Below are 15,745 nucleotides of genomic sequence, written 5' to 3' on the forward strand. Positions count from 1 at the left end.
CTGACAACCATTCTGCAAGCCTGTAACACTCAAAGATTATTGCTGTTTTACAGTTTCTTGCAAAGATGCAGAGTTCCCAACAAAAAGAATGTACTCGAGGTACAGTCACCTTGTAAAGCAGAGGAAGGTGTCAACAGCAAACTTTGAATCCTGTTGAATAAATAGGGTTATAAAGGACAAAAATAGCCAAGGGCTGAGAACCAAACTCATCATACACAACTCAGCAAAGGTTTAGCAGACTGTTTGAACTGAATAGCCCTTTTATAAGGCTCCCTTAGGACTTACACCCACAGTGGCCCAGAATGATCCTTGGGAAAAGTAATTCTATCCACATCTTTCCCCAACCTACAACTCTTACATAGTTTTCCATTGCACTTAAAATAAGGACCAAAATTCTGGTGGTAGCCTCGTGTCCTGGACCCCGTCTGCAGCTCCAACCCTCAAGGCCCCTCCCCCTTGCATGTGACAGTCCTTGAGTCAGCCTTCATCGTCACTCCAAAGACACACTGCAAATTTGCAAATTGTGCTCTTTGTCTAGAATGTCCTCCCACCCCTCACCCCAACACACACACACCACACACACACACACACACACACACACACATTCACCCTAGCTAACTTCCACTCCTCAATATTATTCAGTTTTCAGCTTAAATATCACTTAATCAGGAAGGCTTTCCCTTATCAGCCTTGAGGACTAGGTGAGTGCCCTGTTTCAGAGTGTTCTCACAGCACCCTATGGTTTCTCCTCTTAGAACCTACCACCATTTCTAATTATATATTTATAAGTCTCTCCTGATTAGATGAGGAGCATCCAGAGGGCAGGGATGAAGTCTAGTTTGCAAACCACCACTTGCCAATGTCTAGCACAGACTCTGCACTTCAGACACTGGGGTAAATGATCCTGCCTAAGCCCTCGGCTTCTTTCAGGGATTAAATGAAGAACAGTGTGTCAAGCATGTGGATACCATAAGCACTGAGTAGGTGACAGCTATTAGAATTACATCAAAATGCCTTTCCTCTAAATGTGTTTCAAATTTACCACTGGTTTTTCTGGTGGTGGGAAAAAAAGCCTTGCAAAAGATGCCAAGTTGTTTTTTTAATGATACTTTGTCAAGTCAGCTCATTTTAGGATACTGAAAAACATCAAATTGCAAGGTATAATGTGAAGAAAGGAAATGCTTCTAAAATTAACACACTACACCTTTTTTCACTCTGAGATAAATCTACACTCATCATCAGTATATTCTCACTCCCCTCTGCAGCCTTCATTGTTGCCTTCTCTTTCAAAATCCTGGTGATTACTATTACAAAGACACTCACTCCCTTTTCAGACACCAAGGACTCTACTGATAACTTTCATGAAAGTGAGTTTTAACTATGGCCAAAATTTCGTTTGCTTTAAAAACACAAAAAACTTGCTTCCATCTCAACTATAATAAAAGTAGGATAAATCACAGCTATCCCGAAGCAGTCCTTGTTCATAGGAGGATTTAAAATCATTTACAATTGTAGTTGAATGAAAAGATAAAAATGGGGGATAGAAACACCCAAAGTGATCATTTTTTCAAGAGATGTTTCACTATAATAACAGCTAAATTCTCCTGGGCCCAAGCAATATACTCAGGTAAAGGACAGAAGGAACAAACACTGGGATTTCTAGGGGATAACTGGACAGATTCCCATTCACCAGAAGAGAAACGAGAATTCAAGAGCATGTTGTTTCCTTAGAGGAAAACTACACTTTAAAGAACTTGGCTCTAGAAAATGTCTCCACTGAAATGGCTACTTTCCATATCAGACTATACGCAGTAATACCCAGCAGCTGCATGCAAAGCCCACTCGGTTATTCAAAGATAGGCAAAGATGTGGAGGGGAGGAAAGACTTTCCTTCTACCCTCCTAGGTTTAATAAATACATATTTAATAATAAATATGACACAAACTGGGAACAGGCAGATTAACAGGAGAAAAGGTATACAAATTTATTAATTTTTAATATTATACACATAGGGAGATCAGAGGAAAAATACAGTTCCCAAAAAAGCAGTGAGATTTGAGAGCTTATATACCATCTTAATACGGGAAGGGGAGGGAGGGATGTCAGCCTCTCAGGGGAGAGTAAATGATTTTTAAGAAAGAAGAATGGACCCTTAGAAGAATAGATGGGAGATATGACAGTTTGTTATGGAGTCTGTCTGGGTGTGGCTTGCATGCGTGAAGAGGCATCTTCCCTGGCTGCTGCAACTTCCCGGAAGGGGATTTATGACAATTGAGTTCCTTTTGAAGCATTTGTCTTTAGGTAGATAAGGGGAGTTTGGAGAAAGCCTCTTACTGCATTTGCTGCTTTTCAAGAGCCTTACGTTTAAAACAATCAAAATAGCATAGGTGGCATGTCTACAAGTCCTTCAGATGAAAGCATGAGCCCTATGTTCAGTCATGCGATAAACAGATTCATGGCACACACATACGTCTGATACTTTGAATCTCATGAAAGCTAAGAACCTTCCCAGGGGGAAAAACGTTTATACAGAAGAAGCTCTCTTAACTGATCTCCCCTTTAACCAACTTGCCAGATTAACCAGCACATCCCATTCCGTCTATAGAGCATAATAACTAATGTTTCAGAACACCAGCAGCTCACAACTAGTAGGAGACGCTACCTGGGCCCAGGGCTCCTCCAAGTGTGGTCCAGAGATATAGATGCCAGTCTGCAAACCATTTGTTACCAGCTGTCCAGGAAATGGAGAGTGAGCATTTAGAAACATCGGTAGCCATCAGACACGGCTGTCACAACCAAGAGCATGAACAGCAGACTCATCTCAGTGACCAGTTCTGGTAGTTAGTGTTCATCTTGTGAGGTGAGCCATATGTGGTACCAGCTGCCTGCCGGTTAAGGGCTATGGAACCAGGTGATCACAAGCAATAGTTTAAGGTTACTTTGTCAACTGTAATGCACATGCATTAAAATCTGAATTCTCTTTTTTTTCATCAAAAGATCATTTAAATTTGACCATAAATTTAAAGAACAAGTTGGAATTGGCTACTGAGGAAGAACTGAAGGTAAATTTTGACACTAGAGAATCACTTGCTTCATTTTGGAGAAAAGTAAAAAAAAAAAAAAAAAAAAAAAGAAGATCTTGAGCTTGCTGAAATTGCTTCCTCTTTTTCCGTACTCATCAACATCCCTCTACAAGGCCAGTTCTTCTACCAAGAGTGTTATTAAAACAAAACCATAACCAGTTTAGATATACATTAAACATTAACCTTGGGAGTAGCTGTCACTAACCCAGCCTAGAGTAGATAGGTTAACAAGCAAGAAGCAAGTTCATTTGTGACACCAAAAATCTTAGACATTGACATACATAGAGTTTGTTAAAATTACACATAGGATATTTAATATGGATAATCTCCATTTTACTCATAAGTTTTTCTTTAGCTATAACTGGGTTAACAAATTAACAAGAGTAATAGTGATTCTTTACGTGAACTGCCTATATGCAAGCTTTTAAAGAACATGTATAGATTTTGTAATTTTTTTCCTTATATTTGTTGTTTATAGTACTGAAAATGTAATTTTATTTATGTTGTTTCTAAAATGTTAAAAAAAATTAAGGCTTGCAATATTACATGTCTTTTTTATTTCTTTTCTTCTTCTTTTTTAAATAAAAGTACAGGTCCATGACAGATTGAAAATAAAAAGACTAGACCTTCACCAGACACAGGTTAATAAACAGTGATCTGCTCCCACCAATGAAGCTGTATCCTTCTCTAGGGTTAGATGTATTTACTTCTATTTATGCCAGTTATTCTCACAATTTAATTTAATTGTATATAAACACATAGTAAATTATATATAAACACATAAAATATGAGTTCAGAAAAAAATGTTTCTATGAAAATCAAGTTGAATATCTGAATACTATGGAATAACTTAATAAAAGAGAAAAACTAAAATAACTGCTATTATATTAGGGATGAAGAGGAAATGGCAAAGGATGGGGAGTCAAATCAGAAAAATCTAGAAGGATTCGACACTTAGTTCCTATAACCCTTTAAAGCAACCCAAACTGAAAACCAGGTAGACCAGGCATCACAGGTTACGGTTTATGTGCAAAAAACATCATGGAAAACACTTATCAGGCCCTGGCTCAGAAATTAGCAAGTGGATGTACATTTCCATGTTTGATTTTAAAATAAAATGTTTAAGATAGAAAGTAACATTTTTTTATACTTCTCCACTTCAACTGAGCAGCTGCTGGTCATGATAATCCCAGATAAGAGAGCTTATCCTATAAACACAAAATTCTGCACAGAATATTCAAGAGATTCTGGCCTCCTGGCTCTCTTACTGAGATATAACTGGTAGATGATAAAACAGGGACAAAAGACCTGTTATAGAAAGACTAACACCAATCACAAAAAGCATAAGGAATCCAAAAAGAGCTTCTAATCATATAATAAGAAAGTGAAACAATTTGTGAAACTGCAAAGCATATGTCTCTTTTTTAGAAACATATCCACACCCAATTCCTACAGAGAATGTGCTTTTTAGCAGTTAACAGCATTAACCAAACAAAAGCAGAGTCCTCGGGGGACTTTTTCCCGAAGGTCAAGAACAAATGCAGAATCAAAAAGTAATTATAAAAAGTCATTTATGAGACAGTACAAAACATTTTCTCTTACTATCAGTACAAAAAATTGTTTTGAGCCATAAACCAAACCAATTCAAAGTCAATGGTTTAGTTTCATTCTGTTTGTATTTTTTCTTTATTTGGGGGGGGTATTAAGGTTTGTTTGTTTGTTTGTTTGTTTGTTTGTTTATTTATTTATTTATTTATTTATGATGGAGGTACTGGGGATTAAACCAGGACCTTGCGCATGCTAAGCGTGCACTCTACCAATGAGCTATACCCTCCCCCATTAGTTTAATTCTGAATTCAGACTTTTTGTAGCATATCCATCTTGGCCCACAGCTCAGGATTAAAGTTTTTATTTAGTGTTAGGAAAAATAAGAAAAACAAATGAAAACTACAACAGTGTGATGAGGGAAATTAACATCAGAAGTCTCTGTTAATAAAGCATTCTGGGTTGACAAAAACTAAAATTACAGGAAAAAAAAGATTTTAAGATTGAAGTATTACCTAAATTGAAATAATCTGAACACAAACTCACTTTGAATAGTCCTACCCTCACTTCAAAGCAATGGGACATGGCTGAATTTATACAAAATTCCACTGTCAATTATATTACACAAATGAAATAGAATGTAAATAATATTAAAAAAGAAAGAAAGAAGGACCACAGAAACATGTATGGGAGGAAAAAATAACTTTCCCTCTACCCTTCTGAGTTCTTAGCTGAAACCCTTGTAATAAAAGACAGATCAACAAGAGAAAAAACTACAGAAGCTTATTAACATGTATACCTTGTATACATGGAAGACACCCAGGGGAAAATGAGTAACTCAAAGAGGTGGCTTAGAATTCAGACTCAAATACCATCATAATAGGGCAGGGGAAGGGAACGGATGTCTACCTCTTAGCAGAAAGTAAATGATTTTTAGGAAAGATGAATGGGCCCTTAGAAGAACCAATGAGACATGACAGTTTGTAACAAAGTCTGTGTGGGGGTGGTGTCGGCTCATAGTCTCCTCTCCTGATGGGAGTCAATCTTCCCTGGTTGATAAAACTCCCGGGTGGGGATCTATGACAACTGAGTTCTTTCTGGGGGACCTGTCTTCAGGCACATAAGGGGAGTTCAAACAAAGCCTCTTCCTGAATTTGTTATTTTTCAAGTGCTTACAGCTCAAAATAATCAACATATCAAAGTGGCATATTCTGAGGTGACATGTCCTGAACTCCTACAGTCGAAGCTAGGGGTGGCATATGCTGCTACCCTGCACATGCAAAGCCTAACCAGGCTGTGGGGGACACTAGGCTGATGCGTCCTGCCCTCCAATTCTGGCTCAGGCAGTAATCAGCACCATGACCCTGTCTGCCTTAATTTGGGGGTCCCCATCTGTGAACTCAGGGAGTCAGCTATGCACACACTACAGGTGCTACTCACACTAAGATTCTGTTGTGCTGAAACTAAACACACAAGTGACACTGACTGAAGTTCTTATGGGCAATGAAAGGCAAGAGGCAAACATCAGATCTACTACAGTGACAGGTCTGAACGCTCATCCACTTGGCTGAGTTATTCTGATTATGAAACGAAAGGAAAGATGGGGAGACATGCAGCCCAGAAAGCAATGTCAAGGACTACCAAACTTTTATAATTCCTCCTGGCAAAATGAATAAAACCACAGTATAAATTTGTAAAAGATTTTTGCATTAAAATAGGTTTTCTTCCTAATTTTGTAATTAGCAAAAATTTACTTTAAAAAAAAAAACAAGACGGAAATATATAGAGACAAGGGATTCACAGTGGTTATTTAAAGGTTGCTTTACTGGTATCTTTATCTTCTCTCACAGAATGTTAAATTAATTCTTTCTTTTTAAGTGAAAAGGTGATAATGAAGTGATTAAGAACATACACTTGGAAGTATGTGGCCTGGGGCCAAGTCCCACTTACCAGCTGTATACCCTTGAGCAAGTTTCAGCTTCCTCATCTGTAAAATGAGGATAACATGGTCTCAGCACCTCATGTGGTGGCTGAGAGTTAACAGACGTTACTGTGTATAAGGCACTAAGCGCAGTGTCTCTGGCACATGGAAGAACCTATGTAAGTGTTCACTAATATTTTATGGTAACTTCGTGTTTGAATAAAAATCAATGCTCAGTAATATACCAAATGAAAACCAAATAAACATCAAGACCCTAGAAAACCTTACATACAAGCATCAACATTAAACACTTAAAATATTAAAATAATTCCAAGAATATAAGGACATACGTATGTCCTAGGACACATAAATGATATAGATGGCAGTAGCTTCATTTAACTATCTTCCCAGACTCCAATCCTTCATCAATCCATCCTATCCACTAGATTAAACTTCCTAAAAGCAATGTTGGGTTTAAGTCACTCCCTACAAAAACCTTAATGACTCCACATAGTACAGGGTAACCCCCAAGCCCCAGAACCGGACTAAATGAGCCACTAGCACACTGTACTTCGAGGTACTTATAACAGTTTGTAATTACATACCTGAGTGGTTGTTTGGTTAATACCTTTCTCACCACTACAACGAAAGCCCAGGAGGTAAGGCCTGCACTGAACCCACCACTATCACAGGCATGGCCTACTGCAGGTGTTCAGTAAGTATTTGATGGATGAATAACCCTCATCATCCATCAAGGTTCACAGAAACACCTCATAGGTGTGACCCTTCACAGTCTGCAAAACACTTGTATAAATTTCCTCATCTGAGCCTCACAGTAAGCCTTCAGAAAAGGCAAAGCAAATGAGAAAACCAAGGCCTAAAAATTCACAGCTACCCAAGATCATATTTTGAGTAAGTGGCAAAGAACCAAAGTGTGTTGACTTCTAGTCTGGGGTTCCTTCCAGAACATTCTCCTGCCTGAGTTAAACCCAATACAGCATACTAAGGCTTTGGCCTGGCCGTGGATTTCCCAGCCTCTGCACTTTTTACTCTTCTACCCACCTAGAACTACCCACTACCTTTTTTTGCTTCTCATTCATTAAACAAATATTTATTAAGGACTGGGATTGACGGGCAAACCCTCCTCCTTTCTTTAGGGCCCACTACTGTGTCATATATATGCCACTTCTATGTTCTGAGTGAACAGCTGTGTATTTACTCAACAAAAAGGTTTTCACCATATAGACATTTATTTGTTTTTTCAATGTAATAGTGAGCACCTATTAAGTGTCATACTGTGTGAGGTTCCAATGAGAACCACACGGTTAGAATACTGGTGTCTTAGTGGTTTGAAAAACTACTGAAGTTTCTAGAAGAGAATAACGATGTAGATCAGCCTCCCTTAAAAAGCAACATAAAGCCACTATGGAGGACAGTATGGGGGTTCCTTAAAAAGCTAAAAATAAACTTACCATATGATCCAGCAATCCCACTCCTGGGTATACATCCAGAGAAAAATATAATCGAAAAGACACATGTACCCCAAGGTTCACAGCAGCACTATTTACAGTAGCCAAGACACAGAAACAACCTAAATGTCCATCGACAGGTGACTGGATAAAGACGATGTGGTGTGTGTATATATATATATATATACACACACACATATATATACATATATATACATACATACACAATGGAATACTACTCAGCCATAAAAAAATAAAATGCCATTTGCAGCAACATGGATAGACCTGGAGATCATCATTCTAAGTGAAGTAAGCCAGAAAGAGAAAAAAATACCATATGATATCACTCATATGTGGAATATTAAAAAAAAAAAAAAAAGACACAAATGAACTTATTTACAAAACAGAAACAGACTCACAGACATAGAGAACAGACTAATGGTTACCAAGGGTAAAGGGATTGGGAAGGGATAAATTGGGAGTTTGAAATTTGCACCTTTTGGGGAGTGATGGAAATTTTATGTATCTTGATTGTGGCAGTGGTTTCATAGTGTATACATCTATCAAAATTCATCAAATTGTGCATCTGAAATATGTGTAGTTTACTGTACAGAAATTATACTGCAATAAAGTTTAAAAAAAAAAAAGCAATATAATTGCTGTCGTTCACACAGCCTGAGATGTCCCAGGTACCTTAATTAGGAAGTAAAGCAACCACTAATACCCACCAAAATAATAAAGCCTTCATCAATTTTTATATCATTTTAAAAGAGAATATAGGTCAAATGTATCTACCATTATTTTTTGAAAAGAGATCCACACAATACCATCCACAAGCGAGCACTCCCAGGCCTACCCCACCAAAATGACTTGTGTCCATCAGGTCTGTTAAATAGTTAATGGCCCTTCTCAAACTTGTTGGCTCAAAAGCACACATAATTAAAATGGAAACAACAGATTCTGGAATCCTATTCCTCTGAATTACTAGCACAGGACCACAACTCTAAATACTGCAGCAATAAACCTGCAATAATCCTCATGAAATATAGTATCAATTAAATGTTGGTGCAAGAAATGTAATGCAGAATTACTGCCGTATTAACACTCCCCAAAGATAAATCACCAAAGACTTTAAACAAGTGAAAATCAATTCTATGAATATTTAACACAGCTGGCTTTATTTAAAATTTCCCCTAGCAGACATACGCTGGCATGGAAAAGAGCTACAAAGGGTTAACAATGCTAGATTATATGTGAATTCAGAAGGAAGACAGCAGCCTGGGAAGCTTCCTTATCTTGGAAATGACAATACTTTACAGCCTCAGGGGAAAAGCATACAAAAAACAGTGTCCCACATGTTAACTCATTACAGGATTTAATAGAAACGATACTCCGCTTTCTTTCCCACCTAAATTTCGTTGCTGAATTTAAGAGGCCAATCTCAGATAAGACAAAAAGGCAAGCTGCAAGAACAAAAAAATAAGAGTGGAATGGGCAAAAACCTGAGAAATCATTGGCCTCCAGGGCCAAGGTCTGGGTCCGTGAAGAACTTCCCTCAGCAGAAAGCTGCACATCTGCCTCCACCTCACCATCTCCTACAGGAACACAACTGCTTTCACTGCGGTCCCATGGGTCTCAAACAGGCCTAAATAAACCTGCAGGATGGGGGGGTTGTGCTTGTCTGCTTGCCGGAGGGTCTCTAAAAGTAAGAGTGAAACTCACCCAGGTGTTTTCTTCTACCTTTCAACGGACCGAAAGGCCTCCCCACCCTCCTTTCCCGATCACTCTGCCTTTCCCACACCTTGATCATCTACGAGGCAGTGATTCCAAAATCCTGCAGAGAAGCCACAACCAGCCTCAAGGAGCCTCATTAGGAAGAACTTCCCTTTTATTAAATCTTCCATTGTGCAGTTTAATTCCACTTCCTTTTTTTTTTTTTTTCTCTGTGAACCAGTGGAAGGGAGTAAATCCCTGAAAGAAAAAAATCCCTTTCATCTCACAGAAACAATCCCATTTGTGAATTCTGTGAGTTAACAGAATAGGTGTGTCCTTCAAAGGAGGGAGGACATCTGTGATCAAATTGAATTCTATCATTTATATTTAAAAGATTCAGACCTAATACGGCCTTGTAGAAACAAAACATTTAATATCTCTTTTGGTTCTGAAATTGTACAGGTCTCCCTGAAAGTTTCACCTGTATTCATCCCCAACAGGTGTACAGCACTTTTCCTGATGGTCTCACTGAGCCACTGAAGGGATGCAGACACAACCCACGGCCCTTCTGTTTCCCTCCACTCTTTCAGTTGCCCTTCTGGGTCTTCTGCTCCCTCACCTTGGTAGACTGGGAAAATGCCAGGAGATCAAACTCAAGTCTGTTCATTACACTTTGCTCATAACTCTTGATTTTAAGATATGGGAAGGAGGAAATTGAGATGCTACTAATACTGTTTTAGGATGTAAATTATCCTGAGGGCTAATTATGTACAATTCCTTCATTTTCTTTATTCAAGCAAGTGAATCCCAGATAAATTTCCTTTTAGGTCGAATTTTTCTTCCCTTGTAACTTTATGACTAATCCTATATACCCCTAACAACTGCCTTACTCACCCCTCAAGAACTCAGTATTACTATATTATCCTGTTAGGAGGAAAGGAGCTAAAACCTGTCTGAGGGAGCTAACATTACAGACTTTGGCATCAAGTTGTTACTATTGGGCCGGTTTAAAGTTAAATTACCCAGTAAAAGAAAAGGGGAGGGAGTCTGAGACGCACCTGACCTCCATTCGAGGTCATATAAAAGTTTCCCACCTCTAGCTATCTAGCTATTCTACCTCTCTGGGACAAACATGGGTCCCACCCTCAGCAAGCTAGTAATACAATGAAGAGCTGCCTACATCTGTAGTCTCTACTTTCTCTCTTCCCATTGATTCACTCCAATCAGGCTTTTACATCCCTATCGTTCTATCAAACTGCTCTTGTCAAAGTCACCAATGACCTCCATGTTGCTGAAGCCAGTGGTCAGACTGAATCCTCACTCTACTGGATGATTACTCTGTCTTAAAACACATTCATTATATACATGCCTTCTGAACTGCCCCCCCCACCCCGCTTCTTTGGGTTCACTTCCTACCTCACTGACTCCCCCTTCTTGGGTTTTCTTAGCTGGTCCCTTCTCACATTTGAACTCTGGAGTTCAGAATTTCTCATATATCCAATTTGCCTGCTCAGTATGTCCACATGAGTGTCTAACAGGTATCATGATGTACTAAAACCAAATTCCTAAATCAGATTCCTACTTTACCTCCTAACCAGCTCCTCCCAAAACCTTGCCCCATCTCAGGAAATGGCAAATCCATTCTTCCAGCTGCTCAGGAGCCATCCTTGCCTCTGCATTCATGCTCGCTCGTGCCTTGCATACATTCTCATGTTCTCTCTCTCTCTCTTTCTCACACACACACACACACACACACACCCCTAATCTAATAGGAAATCAGCTCTATCTTCTATCTGGAACGTGACCACTCACTACTGCCCACCCCTAGTGCCCTGGCACAGCAACCATCATCTCCCGCCTAGATTACAGCAATGGCTCTCCCTGCATTCTAATCTCCACAAAACAGAATGGTCTGTTGTAAAACATCGACCAGATTATATTATTAATCTGTTCAAAACCTTCTAACGGCTTCCCACCTGTCATGGGTCAAACTGTGTCCCCCGAGAATTCATATGTTGGAGTCCTAACCCCTAGTACCTCAGAATGTGACCTTATTTGGAAATGGGGTCGTTGCAGATGTAGTCAGGTCATTAGGGTGAGCCCTAATCCAGTATGACTGGTGTCCTTATAAGAAGGGGAAATTTGGACACACACACACACACAGGGAGAACACCATGTGAAAATGAATGCTGAGACCTGCAAGCCAATGACCACCAAATATTGCCCGCCAAGCACCAAAAGCTAGGAGAGAGAGATGGAACAGAGTCTCTCTCACAACCATTAGAAAGAACCAACCCTACCAATACCCGGACCACAGGCTTATAACATCCAGAACTGTGACACAATGTATTTCTGCTGTTTTGCCACCCAGTTTGGGGTCCTCTGCTATGGGAGCCCTAGCAAAGAGTACACCACCTCAAGCAGAATAAAAGGTGAACTCCCTGCAGTGGCCCAAAGGCCCCACATGACTGTACCCAGACTCACACGCTGCCCGCCCCCCACCCCATCATCCCCTCAAGAGGCCAGGCACACTCCTCCGCAGGGCCTTTGCTCTGGCTCTTCCCGCAGCCCAGTCTGCGCTGCCCGGGGGCCTTCAATTCCGTTAGATCTGTTTAAATACCTCCCTAAGACCTTCTCCTCCCTTAGACACGCTCCACTGCCCTACCCACCTTTATCTTTCCCCATCATTGTGTCACCTCCAGATAATTAAACACTTACTGTTAGGCCAGCAGATCCACTGCTAAGACTTGCTGCGCAGCTGCAGGTGGACCCGCCCCAGGTCGGCCTTAGCTGCGGAGAGCTTCCTGCCGGAGGCCACGCCCTGCCGGAGGCCACGCCCTTCCGAGGCAGCTGCACCTGGTAACACACCTGAAAGGAGTCAAGTCACCACTCAGTGCGGGAACCTCTGCCAGGTAATCCATGCTCGCTCCAAAGCACTCTGGCATGTTGGTGGAAGCTCTGTAAAATCTGCATCACGGTTCAACTTCTTCCTCTGCCCAATCCTGCTTCCGCCCCCTTCTGCTCACCCTGTCGATCCCAAATAAACATCGTGTTCCCCAAACTCCATCTCAGCATCTGCTTCGAGAGAACCCAACCCTCAGACACTTAATCTAACCCCACAACCGGAATGTAATCTTACTGAGGGCAGGGATTTTGTTTTGTTATATCCCCAAAGCCTAAAATAGTACCTGGTACAAAACAAGAAAAGACTGAATGGGAATACAGAAATGAAGGAAAGGAAAGGAAGGAGGGCAGGAAGGAAAGGCTAACTATTTGGATAGGAGACTAGCCCCTGGATAAAACAAAAGCTTCTTAATATGGTCATTCTCATAAATCAAGAAGAATACACTATTACAGTGAAACTGTGCATGAGGTTTCTAAAGCCCACACTGCTGTTTCGTTTTAGAGAAACTTTAAACAATGTGTACAAAGTTCCTAAGATTCGCTTACTATCTTGATACTCCCGACTCTTCCCTTCCTCTAGGATTTTAAATTTAGCAACCTCAAGTTCTACCATCAAGAGGGTTTCAGGACCCTAAACTAAGGTAGGAAAGATACTGTATAATTACTGTTCAATAGCTTTGTGGCATCTTATATGTTAATTCTTAACACCCACTAACGAGAAACTCTGCTCAGCATCCGATCACAACAAATAGTTTATTTTAGTACAGCCTTTCTCCTTATTGACTGTCTTATTTCAAGCCTCATTCAAAATACGACTTTTCTTTCTCAGAGAATTGCCTTTCACTTTATTCCAAGACTAACTGCATTCAGCTCTGGCCAATGATTTTAAATATATTTTCCAAGCTCCATAGTTGGCTACTCATTCAGCCCCAAATAAAGCTGATTTTTACCTGGTCACATACCTCATGCCAATTCAATCAAGAATATGTGAGGTCTGACTATAAAGTAATAAAGCTGGGAGGGTGGTGTGTGCTTGGTTTATAGAATCACTTTCATTTCTTTACTTATCATTGTATGATGAGATTCTAAGGGAAAAATGTAAAGACATGTTTAACACCAAAAACAACAAAATCACCCCTAAACTAGAGCTACTATTGACTTACTGGTCTGAACCACTCTAAGACAAATAGATTCAGAATACTGTGTGTTGATAGCCAGAAAATGTCAAACATAGATGTACCTGAAATATTTTATGACCATAAATATGAATAACAGAGTCTTCCCAGTCAGACCTATCTAATTTCATCAGCCTTCTGAAATGACATCTTTCACTAAAGCATCCTCGGGGAACAAACACAATAAGATAACATTAATTAAAATACATAAAACCATCCAGGAGGAGCAAGGAGCACACTACCTTTCTTTAAAGGGGAGAAATTGAACTAAAAACAGTAATCACTGTTTTGCCAGCTTAAAAAGCTAGGTCTTATGTAATGCCTGCAGCTACGATTCTACCAGACTCTCTCCAAGGTAGGATAATAATTAGCATGTTATTCATTCGTCTGGTATGCACCTAACTTTGTGGGCTGTGTGTGCATGCTCACTTGGCAACTTCGAGCTTCAGTTCTCTGCTACCTTAACGTTTGCCATTAAGCAGAATCCAAGAAGTTACACAGTACAATGTGCCATCCCGAACTACTATGCCAACAGTCACACTATGCAAAAAATGAAGACTCTGCGCAGTCCTAATGAGACCTTCATTATTATCACTGCTGTGGCTCAGCTCTCCACTTCATTTGAGGACTGAAAACAGAGAACAGATTCCTGGGACAATCAGAAGACTGGCCAATCCTGTTGAAGACCTACCTGGATAAGGCAAAAGAAAAGAATCTTAAAGAGACAGGAAGGTTTCCAGCTTTGGTGCCTGTGGGGGTGGGGATGCTGTTAACTACAGCGGGGAACACAGCAAGTCCTAACAGGGTTAAAAAGTGGTGGCATCATACGTAGCTGGCAGGGATGTAAACCTGAACAACCACTCTGACAGGCTCCATTAAGGCTGGACAACATATGTATGCCTCACAACCCAGCAATGCCATGCCTGAGAATACACCTAGCAGAAATGCATGGTACATGTCCACCAATGGCATACACAGCAATGTTCATGGCACCATTATTCTCAATGGCCCAAAACTGGGAAACCAGATGTGTGTTAACAGTAATGTAGCCAATTGGAAGTATATCCACATAATGGATGGCTACACACAGCAGAAAAGAATGAACTACTCCTACTCATAACAACATGGTGGCTGAGCAGAAGACGACCAACACGAAAGAGCACATCCTGTATGACTCCACGGACGTGAAGTTCAAAACAGGGAAAACTCAGGGATAGTGACAGAGGTATGATGGGAGGGGTACTCTCCGGAAGGGGACAAGAGGAAAGCTGTAGGAAGGATGGAAATGCTCTCTGTCTTGAGCTGGCTAATGGCTACCCTTCCACATACATATGGAAAAACTCAGCAAGCTGTACACTTAAGATCCTGCACATCCCTATATAGAAGCCATACCTTAAGTTTAGAATTTCATGAGTAAATTAAATTCTCCTAGCCCTGGAGCTTTATAGTGATAGCAAATTTCCTCCCCAAAACAACTACGTGATACAAAACAGGCTCACTTCAAAATTCAAGCAATAAAAGCATCTGAACAAACTGAAGTCCTCAGTACAAGTAAGTGCACACTTGTGTACACTCGTGTGTAACGTACATGCCGTTGAGCTTTCCTGAGGAAGTCGTTAACTAAATGGTCTGAACACGGCTCAGAGTCTTCAGATGTAGAACAATGGACCTGACATAGTAAGTCACCCCCTCTCCCCGACTTTCTCTCAAGCCCCCAGAAATAATGTACTGACCCCTCTTCTGTGTTAGAGGAACAGGTCTCTGTATGCTAACACTGCTTATCTGTGAGTCCCAGGGAGACAGGCTGGAGGCTCACTCATTTTTGTCACCTAAGCACCTTACACACTGCCCTAGCACAGGGCAGTAAATGTGTGCTTGGTTTTGAATAATTCAACACACTTTCAGTAACATTCCCTTAAAACTTCATGGCTAAAG

General features: G+C 40.4%; 1 protein-coding gene across 19 annotated transcripts in view; it reads right to left on the minus strand.

Annotated features, from left to right (window-relative positions):
* APBB2 (amyloid beta precursor protein binding family B member 2) overlaps positions 1–15,745 on the minus strand; it is a 332,928-nt gene that overhangs the window by 292,731 nt on the left and 24,452 nt on the right. For 2 of the 19 annotated variants that reach the window (XM_032496338.1, XM_032496324.1), the window contains exon 2: positions 12,450–12,599. The exons of the other annotated variants lie outside the window; for them this stretch is intronic. The gene's annotated coding sequence lies outside the window, so the exon portion shown is untranslated. The remainder of the gene's footprint in view (positions 1–12,449; positions 12,600–15,745) is intronic. 19 annotated transcript variants of the gene reach the window in all.

Source organism: Camelus ferus, chromosome 2 (assembly GCF_009834535.1).
Source record: "Camelus ferus isolate YT-003-E chromosome 2, BCGSAC_Cfer_1.0, whole genome shotgun sequence".
Taxonomy (NCBI): Eukaryota; Metazoa; Chordata; class Mammalia; order Artiodactyla; family Camelidae; genus Camelus; species Camelus ferus.